Here is a 14,730-nt window from a genome sequence, read left to right on the forward strand (position 1 = left end):
GTTAAATATCAGGGAAAACTTGAAAAAATTTTATTTCAATAGAAACATTACCAGAAGGTAACAACTATTTATGTATTTTCTTAACTGAAGAGGCTTTACCGTTGGAAAAAACAAAGAATTGAAATGTACAAGAGCTAAATGTATATTTGAGACTTTGTCATTTTTGATAATCAAAAACCAATATTTCAGGTTATACTCGTATATGTTACCGTGAAAGACCGATATCTGGAAAATTTCTATATTCTCCGGCGAATGTCGATATATACCAAATACGTCTGTGGAAGATCGAAATAATTGCTTATTCGGACCTTCGCTTGTACATGTCAACAAACAGAGATAAGCTCTGGCGGGGGTCAAAACGATAACTAGAAATTTTAAAATTATCACGCGATACCAGTGTCTAAGGTAAACGGATTACGAGAAACCTCGTAAAGAAAGGAAATTTAAATTTAAGCCAAACGTAATCTACGCTCGCTTCGCTTGCTAACCTCGTCTAATTAAGGTTAAATATACATTTATTCTCCAATATGGGAAGAATTAATCAAATTTACCGCATTTATATGAAAATTTAAACAAATTTTCAACATTTTAATCGTTTAAAGAAGCTTGTCAGGATGTATAGAATTGTTTAATCGCATGTATAACGATAACGATATAAATAAATAGTCAGGTGGTTTGCCCTTTCTTCAGTTTTTTTATAAAAATATTTTTATTCGACTTTCACCGTCGGTACATGCTAAATGCTGAATGTGAGTTTTATTAAACGCCTCCAGTGTTGGAGGCGATTCGGGAATCTGTGTCGGTCGAGATACACCGGTAAAGGTCCGAATAAGCAGATATTCGGTCTTTTACCGACGTATTTGGTATGTGTTGACATTCACCGGAAAATATCGATCGACATTCTCTAATTTCGGCCTTTCACAGTAACATATATTACTAGCGTTAATGTTACAAATTAAGAGTTTCACGCCTTGGTTAAAAAAATCCGTGAAATCCGATCAAATCTAATTAAAATCTCATGAAATTGGATAATGTTCCAGCCCGATCCTATTCAATGATTTTCCAATAACATTCGGCTGGATTCAACAGGTTTTTCATCAAACGGCAACCGATTAAATCAAACTATATCTTATTCAAATTATATAAAGATCTAGCCAGATTCAATTGAAATAAAATCGGTTAGATTCAATGGATTTTTTTTAAGCGCGGTTACAAGTTTCTAATACGTATGTAAAAATAATTTTCGCTATGAATAAGTAAGTATTCGTGCTGGTAATACATACTACATTATCGATGCGCCAGAGGGCTTCTGGCGCATCGATAATAAATAGCCCTGATGGGCTATCAGGGCTATGAACGGGGGAGGTGGTTTGTCGACCGGAAACGTCACAAGGCGGGTGTCTTCCCCTTGGTTGTGGGGGGGGGGATGTGCCAGTACTGAAAGTTTTCAAGTAATTTTCGAGTCGAGTTGAATATTATAGAATCGAGTAGAGACGAGTTTCTGAAAACATCTTTACTGGGAAATATTTGTAAGACTCGTATATTCCCTCCCGATTTATTTTTGCGAAGAAAACTTCACTAATACTTCTACTGTGAAATATATCTTCATATTATTTTGAGATTAATTTTATTGGAAAATACGACCGGTTTTTTGAATTTCCAATTTGTAAATCATAATAGAATTGTTTATTTCAGAAACCCGATACGTTTCATATGAATATCGTTGCGCATAACGAATTTTTTTTAAATAAACGATTCAAATAAGAGGTATTTTGAACGTTGTTTGGAAAAATATCGCTAGATTTCATCTAAGTTATGGTTATTTTAGATTCGGGGTAAATTCTGAAAATAATCTGTGAATGTCAAGGGAAAATCGCTTTTAAAACTTTGGGGGAATCCTGATATATCTATTACCGGGAAAGTAAGAAATAAACATTTTTCAAGCGAGATTTTTTGTTCCTAAAATAATTTTGTTTAAAAATATTATTTATAAATAAAAAATATTAAAATTTAATTAATTTCCTTAAGCCGTGAAAAAAGAATATTACGAATGAAATTGTCGGGCAACAGTGTTTCACTGTAGAACGTGGCACATCAATTTGTTCCTTTTCATTAAATTTCTCTATCTTTCAGCTTTTCCCAAGGCTTTTAAAACACCTGAAGAATATAAAAGGCTTTAGTAAAAGTCGCATTGTTTTTTAAGTAAGCTGTTATTTCTATATAGTTTTTCTTATTGTTAACATTAAGTAATTGCCTAATAAAGCAATTATTTAAGTCTCTAATAATTCTTATCGTTGATGCGACTATAAACAAATTAAAAAAAAAATAACTTTTTCTATAAAATACGTCGAGGAACAATTTTTACAAAATTCTTGTATTCTCTTTTTTTAAGTATTTTATAATCGTTTAATCATCATCGATTTTATTTATTTCTAAAGATTTTTGTTTTGAACTTTCCTTGTTTTAATTTAAGGAATTTTTTGAAGATGAAAAATTTCTATAACATCTTTCATATAGAGTTATACATTATTTGTTTACTATTGTCGGCTTTACTATTATTATACTTGGCTGTAGTATTAGTAATTATTATTATTTTTCTAGCTCCAAGCGACCCGAGGATTTAGTACAGCTCTGAACGCTCGTACGAGCGTACGATTGTAGTATTTACTGCATACGAGAAAAGAAACGTAAGTTATTATTATTTAATACATATTTTATTATCTACAACTGTAAAATTTAACTCAAAAGTTTATGTATTATGCGATAATAAATCATTTAAACTCGTAAAATAAAACCAGTAATATGTATAAATTATTATTATTTTTATAATATTGTTTAATTTTATATAATAATAAGAATTAAAATTTTTAATTTTCGATGTTTTAAATGTACGTAAATATTAATAAATAAGTACAGGATCAATTTTTATGGTATTTAAAGAAATTATATTTATTAATTAATTGTTTACTTCCCTGTGCTAAGTAAAGGAAGTATTGTGATCGCGAAAAATTTCGTTTTTCAGATTTCAACGGAAATAACTATTTTGACTAGTTTCGGCGTGATGTGTATACGTACGTATGTGCGTATGTATCTCGCATAACTCTAAAACGATTAGCTATAGGATGTTCAAATTTTGGATTTAGGACTGTTGTGACATCTGGTTGTGCACCTCCCCTTTTACTTGCAATCGACTGGTCAAAAGTGCCCGAAAAAGCCAAAATATAAAAGATTGCATTTTGGACTCTTAACTACAATAATAAGCCCTGATCGAGAGCTTTTCAACGATGTATTATAAGCGGTACTTATTTTCATCGGCTCCAGAGTTATAGCCAAATAAAATTTTAATTAATGAAATATTTGGTCTTACAAAGGGAAGGCACATCGGCTCGAATCTAACTTCATCTACTTTTTTTCTTTTGTAATTTAAATATTTTGATTTATTAATAATTATTAACCTCCGATTGTAAAAAGATGTTTTTACAATAAAGAATAATTCAATAATAACAATAAAAAAATATATATATCAAAAATTATTAATGAAATAAAATTGTATGTACTTTTCATTTTAAAATTGTGTATATGTAATTTAATAGACGTAGAAGGAGCTCATATCGTCTCCAGATCATATTTTTTACGTTTCATCGTAATTATAATGAGAGACTTTACGATTAAACAAATAGTTTAATTAAATAAAATCAAGATTTCTTAAAAAAAGAAATAGTATTCTATATCTTTATTTTCTGTAGTATAATATAATTTTATTACAGACTGAAAAAAGTTAAAAAACAAAGAAATATTACATTTTTTACAGAAGCTTAAAGAATTAAATATTTTAGTTTCTGCGCAAGGATCAAATAATACGAGGAGTTGCTGAAATGTAATTATGACCGACTCATAATTCACAAATAAAAAAAAAAATTGCCAAATGAAACAAATGCGGAATAAAACTACATTTCATTTCGTAAAAAACTAGCTGCAGAGAGTGCCTACGCACGCCTTCTCAGCTAGGGCCTTCGGGCGGGTTGCCGTGGCGAGTGGCATCTCGGAATGGGATTATTAGGTGTCCAAAATTGATTTACCTCTTGTGTAAAAATATTCTTTTTGAATGATGAAAATTGATATAACGAAAAATAAATTAGAAATTTAACTCTAGAAATTGATACTAACAAATTGGGATTTTCCGCTATTAATCGCATAAATAAACAAAAAAATATGTAAAAAATGTTTTAAAACAACGAAATAAGAGGTAAAAAATAATTTTAGGTCGGTATCTGAGAATGGATTTCACAACAAGCTTTGATGTTGATATTATGAAAGTCATAGCTGCAAATTAAAAATTTGATGTTTTTTCCAATTTTTTCATGTGCGTGATGAATGGCCTAAAGAATAAGGTGCTGGCACCCCACTCTAGGCAAAAACATCAAATTTTTAATTTGCAGCTATGACTTTCATAACTTTCTCTTATTTCGTTGTTTTAAAACATTTTTTACATATTTATTTTCTACTTTTTAGTGGATTTAATATAAAAGTGCTTTCTAAAAAGGTTTTTTATATATTTTTTATTTTATAGTTTTTAGTCTTCATAAGTTTATACTTTACAGCTACGCAAGCGCACAGGTTTGAGCCTATTTAGCGAAAGATCGGATCGGTACGTTTTACGGTGGGTGAATGCAATCTAAACATAGGACTAAACGATTTAATTTCTGGATAACCAAGATCCGGTCGATCAACAGGTGTACCCGATGCGTTAAACCGTTAGCGCACGACCTGCTGATACATACCGTTTGAATCGCGAAAATCGGAGGAGCGGTTGCAGTATTACGGTGGACCCCATCGCACCTCCTTTCAAATTTCCGAACTGCGCCCCGGGGGCGCTTGAAAATATTATCATCCGACGGGTACCGTTGAGACTGGACATTTTCTTACGGGGGTCCAGAAAACCTTCCAGTGCGCTAGGACCGATCGTTTTTGAGATATTTGCGTTTTTCTTCCGAAAATTCGTGTCCCGGTTAAAAAGTACTAAATTTTTGGGCGATTATATATCCTATTCGTTCTTTCAATATCCCTATCCGGGTGGCGATGCGTTTTGAGGGTCTTTTAAGTAAATTTTTCCTTGTCCTCACCGAACGTAAAAACCGTTCTATTACTAGGAAGTTCATCTTCTATATTCTTTTCACCGGCTTCTAACGCTCGAAATTTTATCGTCCATCTAATCTCAGTTCTTCGATCAAGTTTCATCAGCGTAAATTACTTTTACATTACGACGGATGTCACTAACGTTCACAAATACAAAATGGCGCAGCAACTGTTTTTTTGTGAGATATTTTGTTCTCCCGTTAAGTTCCAGTGTACATTACATTTCAGCCGCTCCTCGTATTCTGAAAATTTGCTGATTAATTCCACGTTACCTTGAAGGAAATGTTGGCGAATTTAATTTTTACAATATTTCCATAAATTAATTAAGAAATATTCTGTTCAAATACACTGAAAGCTACCTCCAGTTTTTTTGTTTTTTGTTTTATCTAAGATAAGTTTTTACTCGATATATTATTTGGTGTTGAAAAATTTTAGAGTAATGTAATTTACCAGCATGTTTTTCGTTATTTTACTTCCTAGTGACTTTTCTACAAATAATTATAAAAAATCTGACACGCAAGCTCAAACAGAGAGGAATAAAATTATATCTAAGTTCTGGTTTAACCCCTTAAAGTTCGTAAATAAAAATAATTTAAGATCTTAAAAAAATTTTTTTTAATGTTTCAAATTTAATAAAAAAATCTTAAAAAGTGTTTATTTTAATTTTTATTTAAGTTTTTTTTTAATACTTATGATATTCATTTAATTATTTATTTTTACTTTCCCATCTGTATAGCGCTACAGGAGAGCTACAGCTATAGAAGGAAAAGTATTGTATTCGGTCCGATTTGGGCGTATGCCGTTTTCACCGCATATTCCCAGACGTTTTGACACCTAAGGTACCCAAAAAACCGGATGGAAATTTTCCGAATGTTAATGTCCATATATACGTGTGTGTTTTTGGTGTTGGTCTGGTGTTTTTGGTAAATCGCCTTGTATGTCCACAACTACTGGACCGATTCTGACCAAACCTACTCAGATTACTTCTACACATGGGGAATTGATGCGATTAAATTTTCAACTTACAAGGGGAAGAAGCTGTAGAGCAAGATCACCCTCAGTATCTCGAGATTTCGCCTGATTAAGGTCTTATTTTTCTTAGACACATTTGTTAACGATTATAAAATAATAATATTTGCAAAATATTATCGTCTGCTATGTTACGACGTCGCAGGTGAGCGGTAGAATTAAATAAATGAATAATATTTAAAGTGGCCGCTAGTACCGCCATACCCGCGCGAATGAAATACGTTATGCGCGCGCTTTAGGTAGAATCATCGAATTAAATAAATTGAGAATTTATTTAAAAAAAAAAAAATTGAGAATGCGGATAATTTTAAATTTCTCGGAGAACAGATCGGTTGAAATCCTTTAGATAAAAATGCGTTAACATTTAAAGCTAATAAAGTGGAATTAGCTTTCCGGCTAACGAAAAATAAATATAACAAACAGTCTTTGTTATGGAACTCAAAATTTCGACATTATAAAACGTGATAAAGCCGGAAGCAGTCAATGCGACAGAAACCCTAAGACTGTGCGACAAATGTCTACTACAAAATCTAGAAAAAAAGACAGGAAAATTATAAGAAAGATTTTAGGTCCTAAATTTCAAATTAATCAGGTAAAATTAATTCCAAATAACAAACTTTATATTAAAATTGAAAAACTGTCAAATACAACGAGGAAAAGACGAATTGTATTTTAATTTCGTTTATTTAAAATTAATAACAGTAGATCGACTAAACAAATTTTTGATTTTTTCCAAAGTAAAAAAACTAGAGGCAAACGGTTCACACAAGTCCTAGAAGACGTAAAAGATAACTGAAAAAATTGTAAGATAAAAAGAAATTTTAAAGAGAATATTTAAAGATGAAAATAAAATGGATAAGAACAAATAGTGAGTTTTCTGAAGAACGAAGGGAAGAGGTATCAGAAATAATGAAGAGGTACTGGACAGATAGAAAAACAGAGAAAGAAAGAATAACCGCAAATAAATAAATGATTAACGTGTTTCAAAATGAACTATTTGGGTAAAAAAATCAGAATTAAAGTATTTATTCGTATAAGCGCTGTTACGCAATAAAATTGCGCCAAAAAAATATTTCCAAAGGTTTTCCTAACTTTTTTACACAAGGAAAAAATACACATGTAATTTATAAAGTAAAAAGATTTGTGCGTACATTTTAATTTTATTAATTATTAGCGCAAATGAATTACCGTTGGATCTTTTTGTTATTCATTTCAGGAAATATTATTTATCGTAATATGATTTAAATTAAATTTAAATATTTTTACAGGATTTCGTAAAGTTTACTACGAATGCACATTTAAAACTCTGAAGTTACTACCTTAAGAATAACGCTCGATAAAAATATTATCCTAGAAATATCAAAAACATTTATCTATATAGTTATTTAACATTTAAATTCTTTAAGAAAAATATATATTTGAACCTCGACCTTTTAAAAAATGTTTTTTTAAACGATTTCAATAAAACTTAAAGATTGAAAAACAGTTTTCTTTAAAATAGTATTTTTAAAGACTACTGTAGAATTACATATTTACTTTATCTACATACGAATTTATCAAGAATGAAATATTACATCTTTGGGGCTAAGTTTAAATTATTTTTAACATACCCCAGACCCCAAAACCAGCGTCAGTTCAAGTTTATATATACATTTATACGTTTATTTATACGCTTATATATATTTCACTTTCTTGTGGACACGAAAACTGCCGTAATTTTCCGCCAATCAATTTCAAATTTATACGTAAAATATAACGACTCAAAATCTCGGTCGATGTCGTTAACGGGCAAAATCGGACTATCCGGGTGGAAATTGCAGGACTTTTTCGAAAAAAAAAATATCGCTATAACTTTCATATTAAGTAAAATATCGAATTCGTTTAAACTCCCTACTATTCTTTGGATAAGGGCCTAAAACCTGTCTAAGTAAAGGTTTTAATATCACCAACCGTTGGCCCAGGGGTGGAAAAAATGGGGTTTCGAAGACAATTAATATCTTACCTTCTTAAATAGGCGCAGTATCGAATCGGTTTAAAATTGTCATTTGTCCAGTAAAGATTATCTGAAAATTTTTTTTATATAACCACCCTTACGACAAGGGATGACCAAAATATTGGTGGAATTGGACGATTTTTGTTATTAAGTAATACAACGAATTCGTTTAAAATTTCTGCCATTTTTTTGATAAGGGCCTAAAACTTATCTAAATAAAGTTTTTTGATATCACCGATCATTGGCCTGTGGAAAAAATGGGGTTTCGAAGATTAAAAATATCATATCTCCCTTAATAGGCACAGTATCGAATCGGTTTAAAGTAGTCGTTAGTCGTCCAAACATTACCTAAAATTTTTGAAACAATTTTTGATACGACCGACCCTTACGGCAAGGGATGATCAAAATATTACTGGAATTATAAGACGATGGGGCGTGTCGTATGCTAAACATGTGAAACTATTTTTTCACATTTAACCGTTGTCGTATTGAGTAAATTTGATGTTTTTCTTAATTGTATTTTAATTATATTGAAAAAGCTGCGTATAGCGCCCGTCCATTTTAATAAGAAAAATAATGGGTTTGTTTTGGATTAATTTATTTGGCGTATATATTACAACAAAAAAATTAAATCCCTTAAAATTAAAAAAAAAAAAAAACTTATAGAATAAGTTTTTGAATAATTTTGAACCGAAATTTCAAAGTAATCAAAATAATTTTTTTTTCTGACTTCTTCCTGAACGCTATTCCTGGACCTTCTAGCGTATAATTAAGAAAAAATCAAATTTTAAACGACGACTGAGATCCCTTTTTAATATAAAATTGCAATTTTTTTTTTTTGTGATTTTCACGCTAGTATAGTGGAATATTATAGAAAAATATATTCTCTCAGTATAATTGTTTTTAAATATTGTACCGGTGAAATTCTACCTGCATGATCTAAGAAATGGGCCGTTTTGTTGATATTATTTGAAATATTCTACCGCCTGACGAGCTCCCTTTCATTAATATACTTGAAAAGGTAATACCGTCTGAAATCCGTGTATAATTTATTTTTGTATTATTTTAAATGTCAGGTATGAAAATGTTACGGTATTTTTCAGAATTTAAAGGGAAAAAACCACGAACGATGAAGAGTATTCTAGTCGATCTTTAATCGTTAATGATTAACATTAATATATATATGCGAGGATAATAATTTAGTCATCATCGAACGCAGGGAAAAACGATTCAGTATTTTGACGAATGTTTGAGATAAATTACAGTACATAGTTTTTTCAGTTGATTTTAATTATAATATTTTCATCGCATTGTGATTTTTTTTAATAAATTAAAAATTTTACCGTAAACAGATGGTAATAAATCCAATAATTTAAAAAAATAATAATTAGAACCAGAGTTTTCAGGTTTTATACCGCATCTAAAATAAAAACAAAAAATAGATTTTAAATTAATTGTTAATATTTTAAACTTAATGACGATATTTAAAAAAAAATACTATTTACCTTTACTTTTACCTTTTTGTGGTAATGTTTTACCGTTCAGTTTTAAATTTAACATTTTAGTGTTTTTATATGTTACTTTAAACATCTAATTTTTAACTGTAGCTTCCTTTTAACTGTAATGTTTCGTCTTTTAATTTTTTAATGCTTCTTATTTTTATTTTTAAAAGTTCGGTCCGTCCTTCTTTATCCTTTAATTTTTTTTTCAGTAGGGAAATTAAGAACGAATCAAATAAAAACTTAAATATAATTGCTTAGAATTTTCTTATTTTTTATTTTAATCGCTGTATTCTCTTACACGTAAAATAGAAACTAATATTTCATCAACAGCGTCTAAATTAATTAGTACAATTAAAAAAAAAAAACGAAACAGTTTTTACGAAAGATTTCAACATAATTAAAATAAACACGTAGATTAATATTATTAACAATATGTAATACGGTAGATGAAACTTAATATAAAAGTAAAATAAGTTAGAAAAGTTTTTTTTTAATATTATTTCTACAATACAAGAAAACTTTTTCTTTTTTTTATTACTTATAAGAATTTTATCAAACATTAAATAAAATTTGTTTTTCTTTTTGTAAAACTAATATAAAGTTAATTTAATTAAATCATTTCTTTCTTCTTATATTAATTTCTGAAGTTTTTTATTATTAAGAAAAAAGTAGAAAAGTTCCTCCATTATTTAACAATAAATTTATATTAGATCAAAGGTGTTTAAAAGTGATATAAAAAGTAAATTATAAAATAGTGTTTTTCAGGATCTAGTATTCAATTTTAAACTTAGGTTTTCCTTTTATTGAAGAAAATTATAAGTACATAAACTAATATGATTTTAAAATTATAGATTAATGTATTATTTATGTTTGAAATAATATATTACGTTCGTAATTTTGAATTTGTTTAAAAAAGAAATTTCGTTATTTTATAAACTAACAAATCTGTATAGTTTGAATTTTTTTTATAATTAAAAATATTACAACAACGCATTTTATTCGTATACAAATATAACATTCTTTATAAAAAAAATTATAAAAATCTATATTTTTCAAATGGATAACAGATTTTTGGGTAATTTTAAAAATATTTTACGTTAAAAAACAAAATTACATAACAATTTTCATAAATTAGACATAATTTCAATATATATAACATAAAAAAAGCAACAGTAATATGATTCAAATATATTAAACAATTGTACCGTTAAAGAATTAAATTTAATTATGTTAAATGGGGGAAAATTATAAAAGATCAAAATTGTAATTATTATAAATTAAGTAATTTATTAAAGTTGTAACAATAGATTTTTAATTTTAATAATTTTATACAAATAAGTAACAAATATTTAGTTAATCCAAATTTAAACCTGATTTTATATTTTTCTTTATTAAAATAAAAATACGTTTAAAAAAATAATATTTTGATATTAAAATGATAAAATAAATTGATTTTTTTAAGTTATTTTAACGCAGAAAAATGTGATTACATTTTTATAAAGTTTGAATTACCAGAATTTTTTTTTTAACTATTTTTAGTTTCTGGGGTTTTTTTAATACCTTTATTCCTCTAAAAAATTTTATTTTTACAATTCGAAATTATATTTATAAAATATTATTAAATTTTATCAAGGAGTTTGTTTTTTAATTAATCTTTATAATAATTTATTCTCGTAGTTTATTTTTCTCTTTTTTTTTTTATTTCATTTCAATATACTTACCTTTTAAAAATACGTGATAGAGTTGTGCGATGATTTTGCGTCTAAATTTTATGTTGTCTCAGTGTAGGAGATTTCAGGTTTGCGTGATGGTTCGCGCAACAGTAAGGCAGACGCGTCGTGCCACCCGACTATATACCGTCCATACGGGTTCCCCCCTCCAACAGTATATATTGTTAGAGTCGTTACCATCCTCCCACCTCTATTAGAAACACTCCCCCTCATCGTTTCTCCATCTATCCCCACCGCTAATATTAAATTCTTTATCCTTTTTCCTTCCGTCGTTATTTCCTTTTTCTTTTTTAGTCTCGTCTCTTCACCTACCTTCTTCGTCTATAAACTCTCTTTTACTAACTCCCTCTTTGTCATTCGCACTCTGTCTCTATTGTAAAACTACTTCAAATGGATCGGAGAGGGGAAACTGTTCTAATAATCTACCGCTATATCTGTATCTTCTACCTACACGTTAACACTTAAGTTTGTCGAACGTTAACTTCTCTCAAAATATTTTAAGCTGAAGTGATTAATTTATTTTTTAAAGTTATGACGCACAAACGTATGCGTGTTGCATACATTGAAGAATCCAGTTTTTTGTGTTGTGTGTGTGTGTGTGTGTGTGAGATAAAATATGGATTTTAAAAAAAATTACGTTAATAATTTATGGAATTGTTTTCGCAAATAGATAAATTTATAAAAATTTTATTAAATGGTTATTAACGAATAAATTTATTGTTTTTTAATTATTTACTAAAATTTCGTTTTAAAAAATGTTCAAAACGTCCTCCTTCCGTTGTTTGACGGTATGCCAGTCGGTTGTAAAAGGATGATACTGCATTATTCAATGATTTCCTGCTGATATTTTTTGATGATTCTCGAATTCTGTTTTGTAAATCATCGATATATTGGGGCTTATTATGTTTATATTTAGCGTATGACACCAAGAAAAAACACCAATTACAGTAAAAAATTACAAACAAACATCTAAAAAATTAATATAAGCTACGGATTCTGGAGTCGCCATCAGGAATCTTCAGGATTCCTTTCATAAGCTGTCCTAGAGCAAACTTCTGTGATGTGTTTAACGGTTTGATTTTCACCACACTCGCAAAGGGACGTCGGTGTTTTACTCCATTTATACAGCAAATAGGCGCACTTACCGTACTGAATTCGTATTCTGTTTAACGTTGTCCACGTCTTTCGTGACAACAATACTTTCTAAGCGGCCCCGTAGAAAGTATTCCGATTGTGATCGGGTGATCTCGCTGGACATTCTATTTGACCCCATCGGCCGATCCATCTTCCAGAAAAAAATGAATTTAAAATTCACGTACCCGAAGACCGAAATGATGCGGGGCACTGTCTTGTTGAAAATAAATGTTTTGGAGGTTGGGGCCGACAAACGTTTTGAATTTTCGGAACGATATAGTCGAGAAGCAAAACCTAATATTTCACTGCGTCTAAATTTCCATCGATAAATAAATTTCCTTATCGATTGTCCACCGACAATTCCTGACCGTACATTTAGTTTGACTGGAAACTGTGTATGCGCCTCATGATACCAGTATGGATTCATATCAGTCCACTATCGATAATGAAGGCGATTTACATTGCCGTTTAAAAACAAATGCGACCTGGTCACTAAAAATTATGTTGTTTAATAAAATAGGATCTGCACAAATATTAACCGTAATTTCGCATAGCTCAAGTTTTCGTAGTTTCGTTAGGTTCTTGCAACGAACGAATTTTGAAAGATTTGAAATTTTCACTTTGTAATGTTCGAACTGCTGAACTTTGGCTAATGTTATGTTCTCGTGCTGCTGTTCGGGTCGAAGAATGAGGACTCTGAATGGATTTTTACATAATATCAAATGATTTGTTATTTGTTGCAGATTTAGGCCCTCCCCCCGAATTTCCCTTATTATTAATTCCCCCTGTTTCATAAAATCGTTCGATAGTTTTTGAGACTGTACCTCTTGAAATAGGGTTACGATTATTAAATGTTACATTAAAAAATTTACAAAATTCATTATACGACCTAACTCTATCAGTGAAGCCCCTCATCATTAAAAGTGCGACCATCTCCTGTTTCCTAAGACATGATGATACTAATGTTTGCAGGTTGCACAGAAAAAATTCAGTAAAAAACGGTTTAGAAAAAGGTGTAAATAACAAAGCGGCTTACAAATGCAGTAAAGGTAGTTAAAATCAGTCGAGCAAACGATCACAAAAAATTCTTACAAGAAACTAACAGTCTCACTTTTAATGGGCGCTAAATAGTACAACAAGGAAGTAAGCTTCATTTTTGCATAAATGGTATCGATGATCGGCCGATCAGCATGATTGATTATTCGTGATTATTGATTATTCTAATTTATTTATTCATTAAATCGGAACTAAAAAAAATCTTTGTGTTAAAAAATAAAACCTTTTTAATTTTTTAAAATTAAATTTAACTTTTATAATAAATGTTAAGTAAATTAGATTATATTTTAATTTAATTCAGTTTAATTTCTTTTTATTTAATTTTATTATTTGAACATACTAAATTCAATAATTTTCAGAATCCAAAATTTATCCCGCCGCTATTTTGGGTACAACCATAGTACCAAGTTTATATTTTTAGCATTCTTATTGTCTTAAAGAGACCTTTAAAATGATTTATCACACAAAGCGTGTTACCGTTTAAAATATTTCAATTACTTCCTCTGGACCATCCCCCAAGAAGGGGTTGAAATTCTATTTTTCATCAAAACGTAAAGCGGTTGACCGATACGTTATTGTAAAATTTACAGTATTATATCTGGAACGGTTTAAAGTTATTGCGATGTTTCCGTACTTTTGACACCCGTATACACGCGCATGTATGAGCGCCCCCACACACACACACGAAGAATCTCAAGATGTTGGAAAACTGAAAATAAAGAAAAAGTTCATATAAATGCTTCGTTTTCGAGTTTTCAAACTCCTGATTTCCCTCCAAGAATAAAATGAAGCAGTATTAAAGTTTTTGGAACTTAGATTGAGTGGTGGTAATGATTTTATATGGTTTTTTTAAAACTGAAAATAGAATAAAAAAGGTTTCAGAACTATATCTATAATAATTTTGATAAAATTAGGTATTAATACGAAAATAAATGTATATATATATATCTATATAATATTATATGTATATAATAATCTATATATATATATATATATATATATATATATATATATATATATATATATATATATAGAGAGAGAGAGAGAGAGAAATTTTATTCTATATATATTCAAAAACAAACAACTGTTTTTCCAAAACTCATTTTTTTTAGATTTGACGAACAACAGTTTGGTTAATGTAATGTATCAT

The 14,730-nt window shown here is 29.3% G+C and overlaps 2 protein-coding genes across 20 annotated transcripts in view; one reads left to right on the top strand and one right to left on the bottom strand.

Moving 5' to 3' along the window:
- Mip (Myoinhibiting peptide precursor) overlaps window positions 1–11,434 on the bottom strand; it is a 439,825-nt gene extending 428,391 nt beyond the window's left edge. The window contains exon 1 of the mRNA XM_075378379.1: window positions 11,382–11,434. The gene's annotated coding sequence lies outside the window, so the exon portion shown is untranslated. The remainder of the gene's footprint in view (window positions 1–11,381) is intronic.
- Window positions 1–14,730, top strand: part of LOC142332121 (putative cytochrome P450 6a14) — a 622,045-nt gene that overhangs the window by 457,743 nt on the left and 149,572 nt on the right. For 16 of the 19 annotated variants that reach the window (XM_075378376.1, XM_075378360.1, XM_075378361.1 and 13 more), the window contains one exon: window positions 2,602–2,687. The exons of the other annotated variants lie outside the window; for them this stretch is intronic. The gene's annotated coding sequence lies outside the window, so the exon portion shown is untranslated. The remainder of the gene's footprint in view (window positions 1–2,601; window positions 2,688–14,730) is intronic. 19 annotated transcript variants of the gene reach the window in all.

This window comes from Lycorma delicatula, chromosome 11, assembly GCF_047948215.1.
Source record: "Lycorma delicatula isolate Av1 chromosome 11, ASM4794821v1, whole genome shotgun sequence".
NCBI classification, from domain to species: domain Eukaryota; kingdom Metazoa; phylum Arthropoda; class Insecta; order Hemiptera; family Fulgoridae; genus Lycorma; species Lycorma delicatula.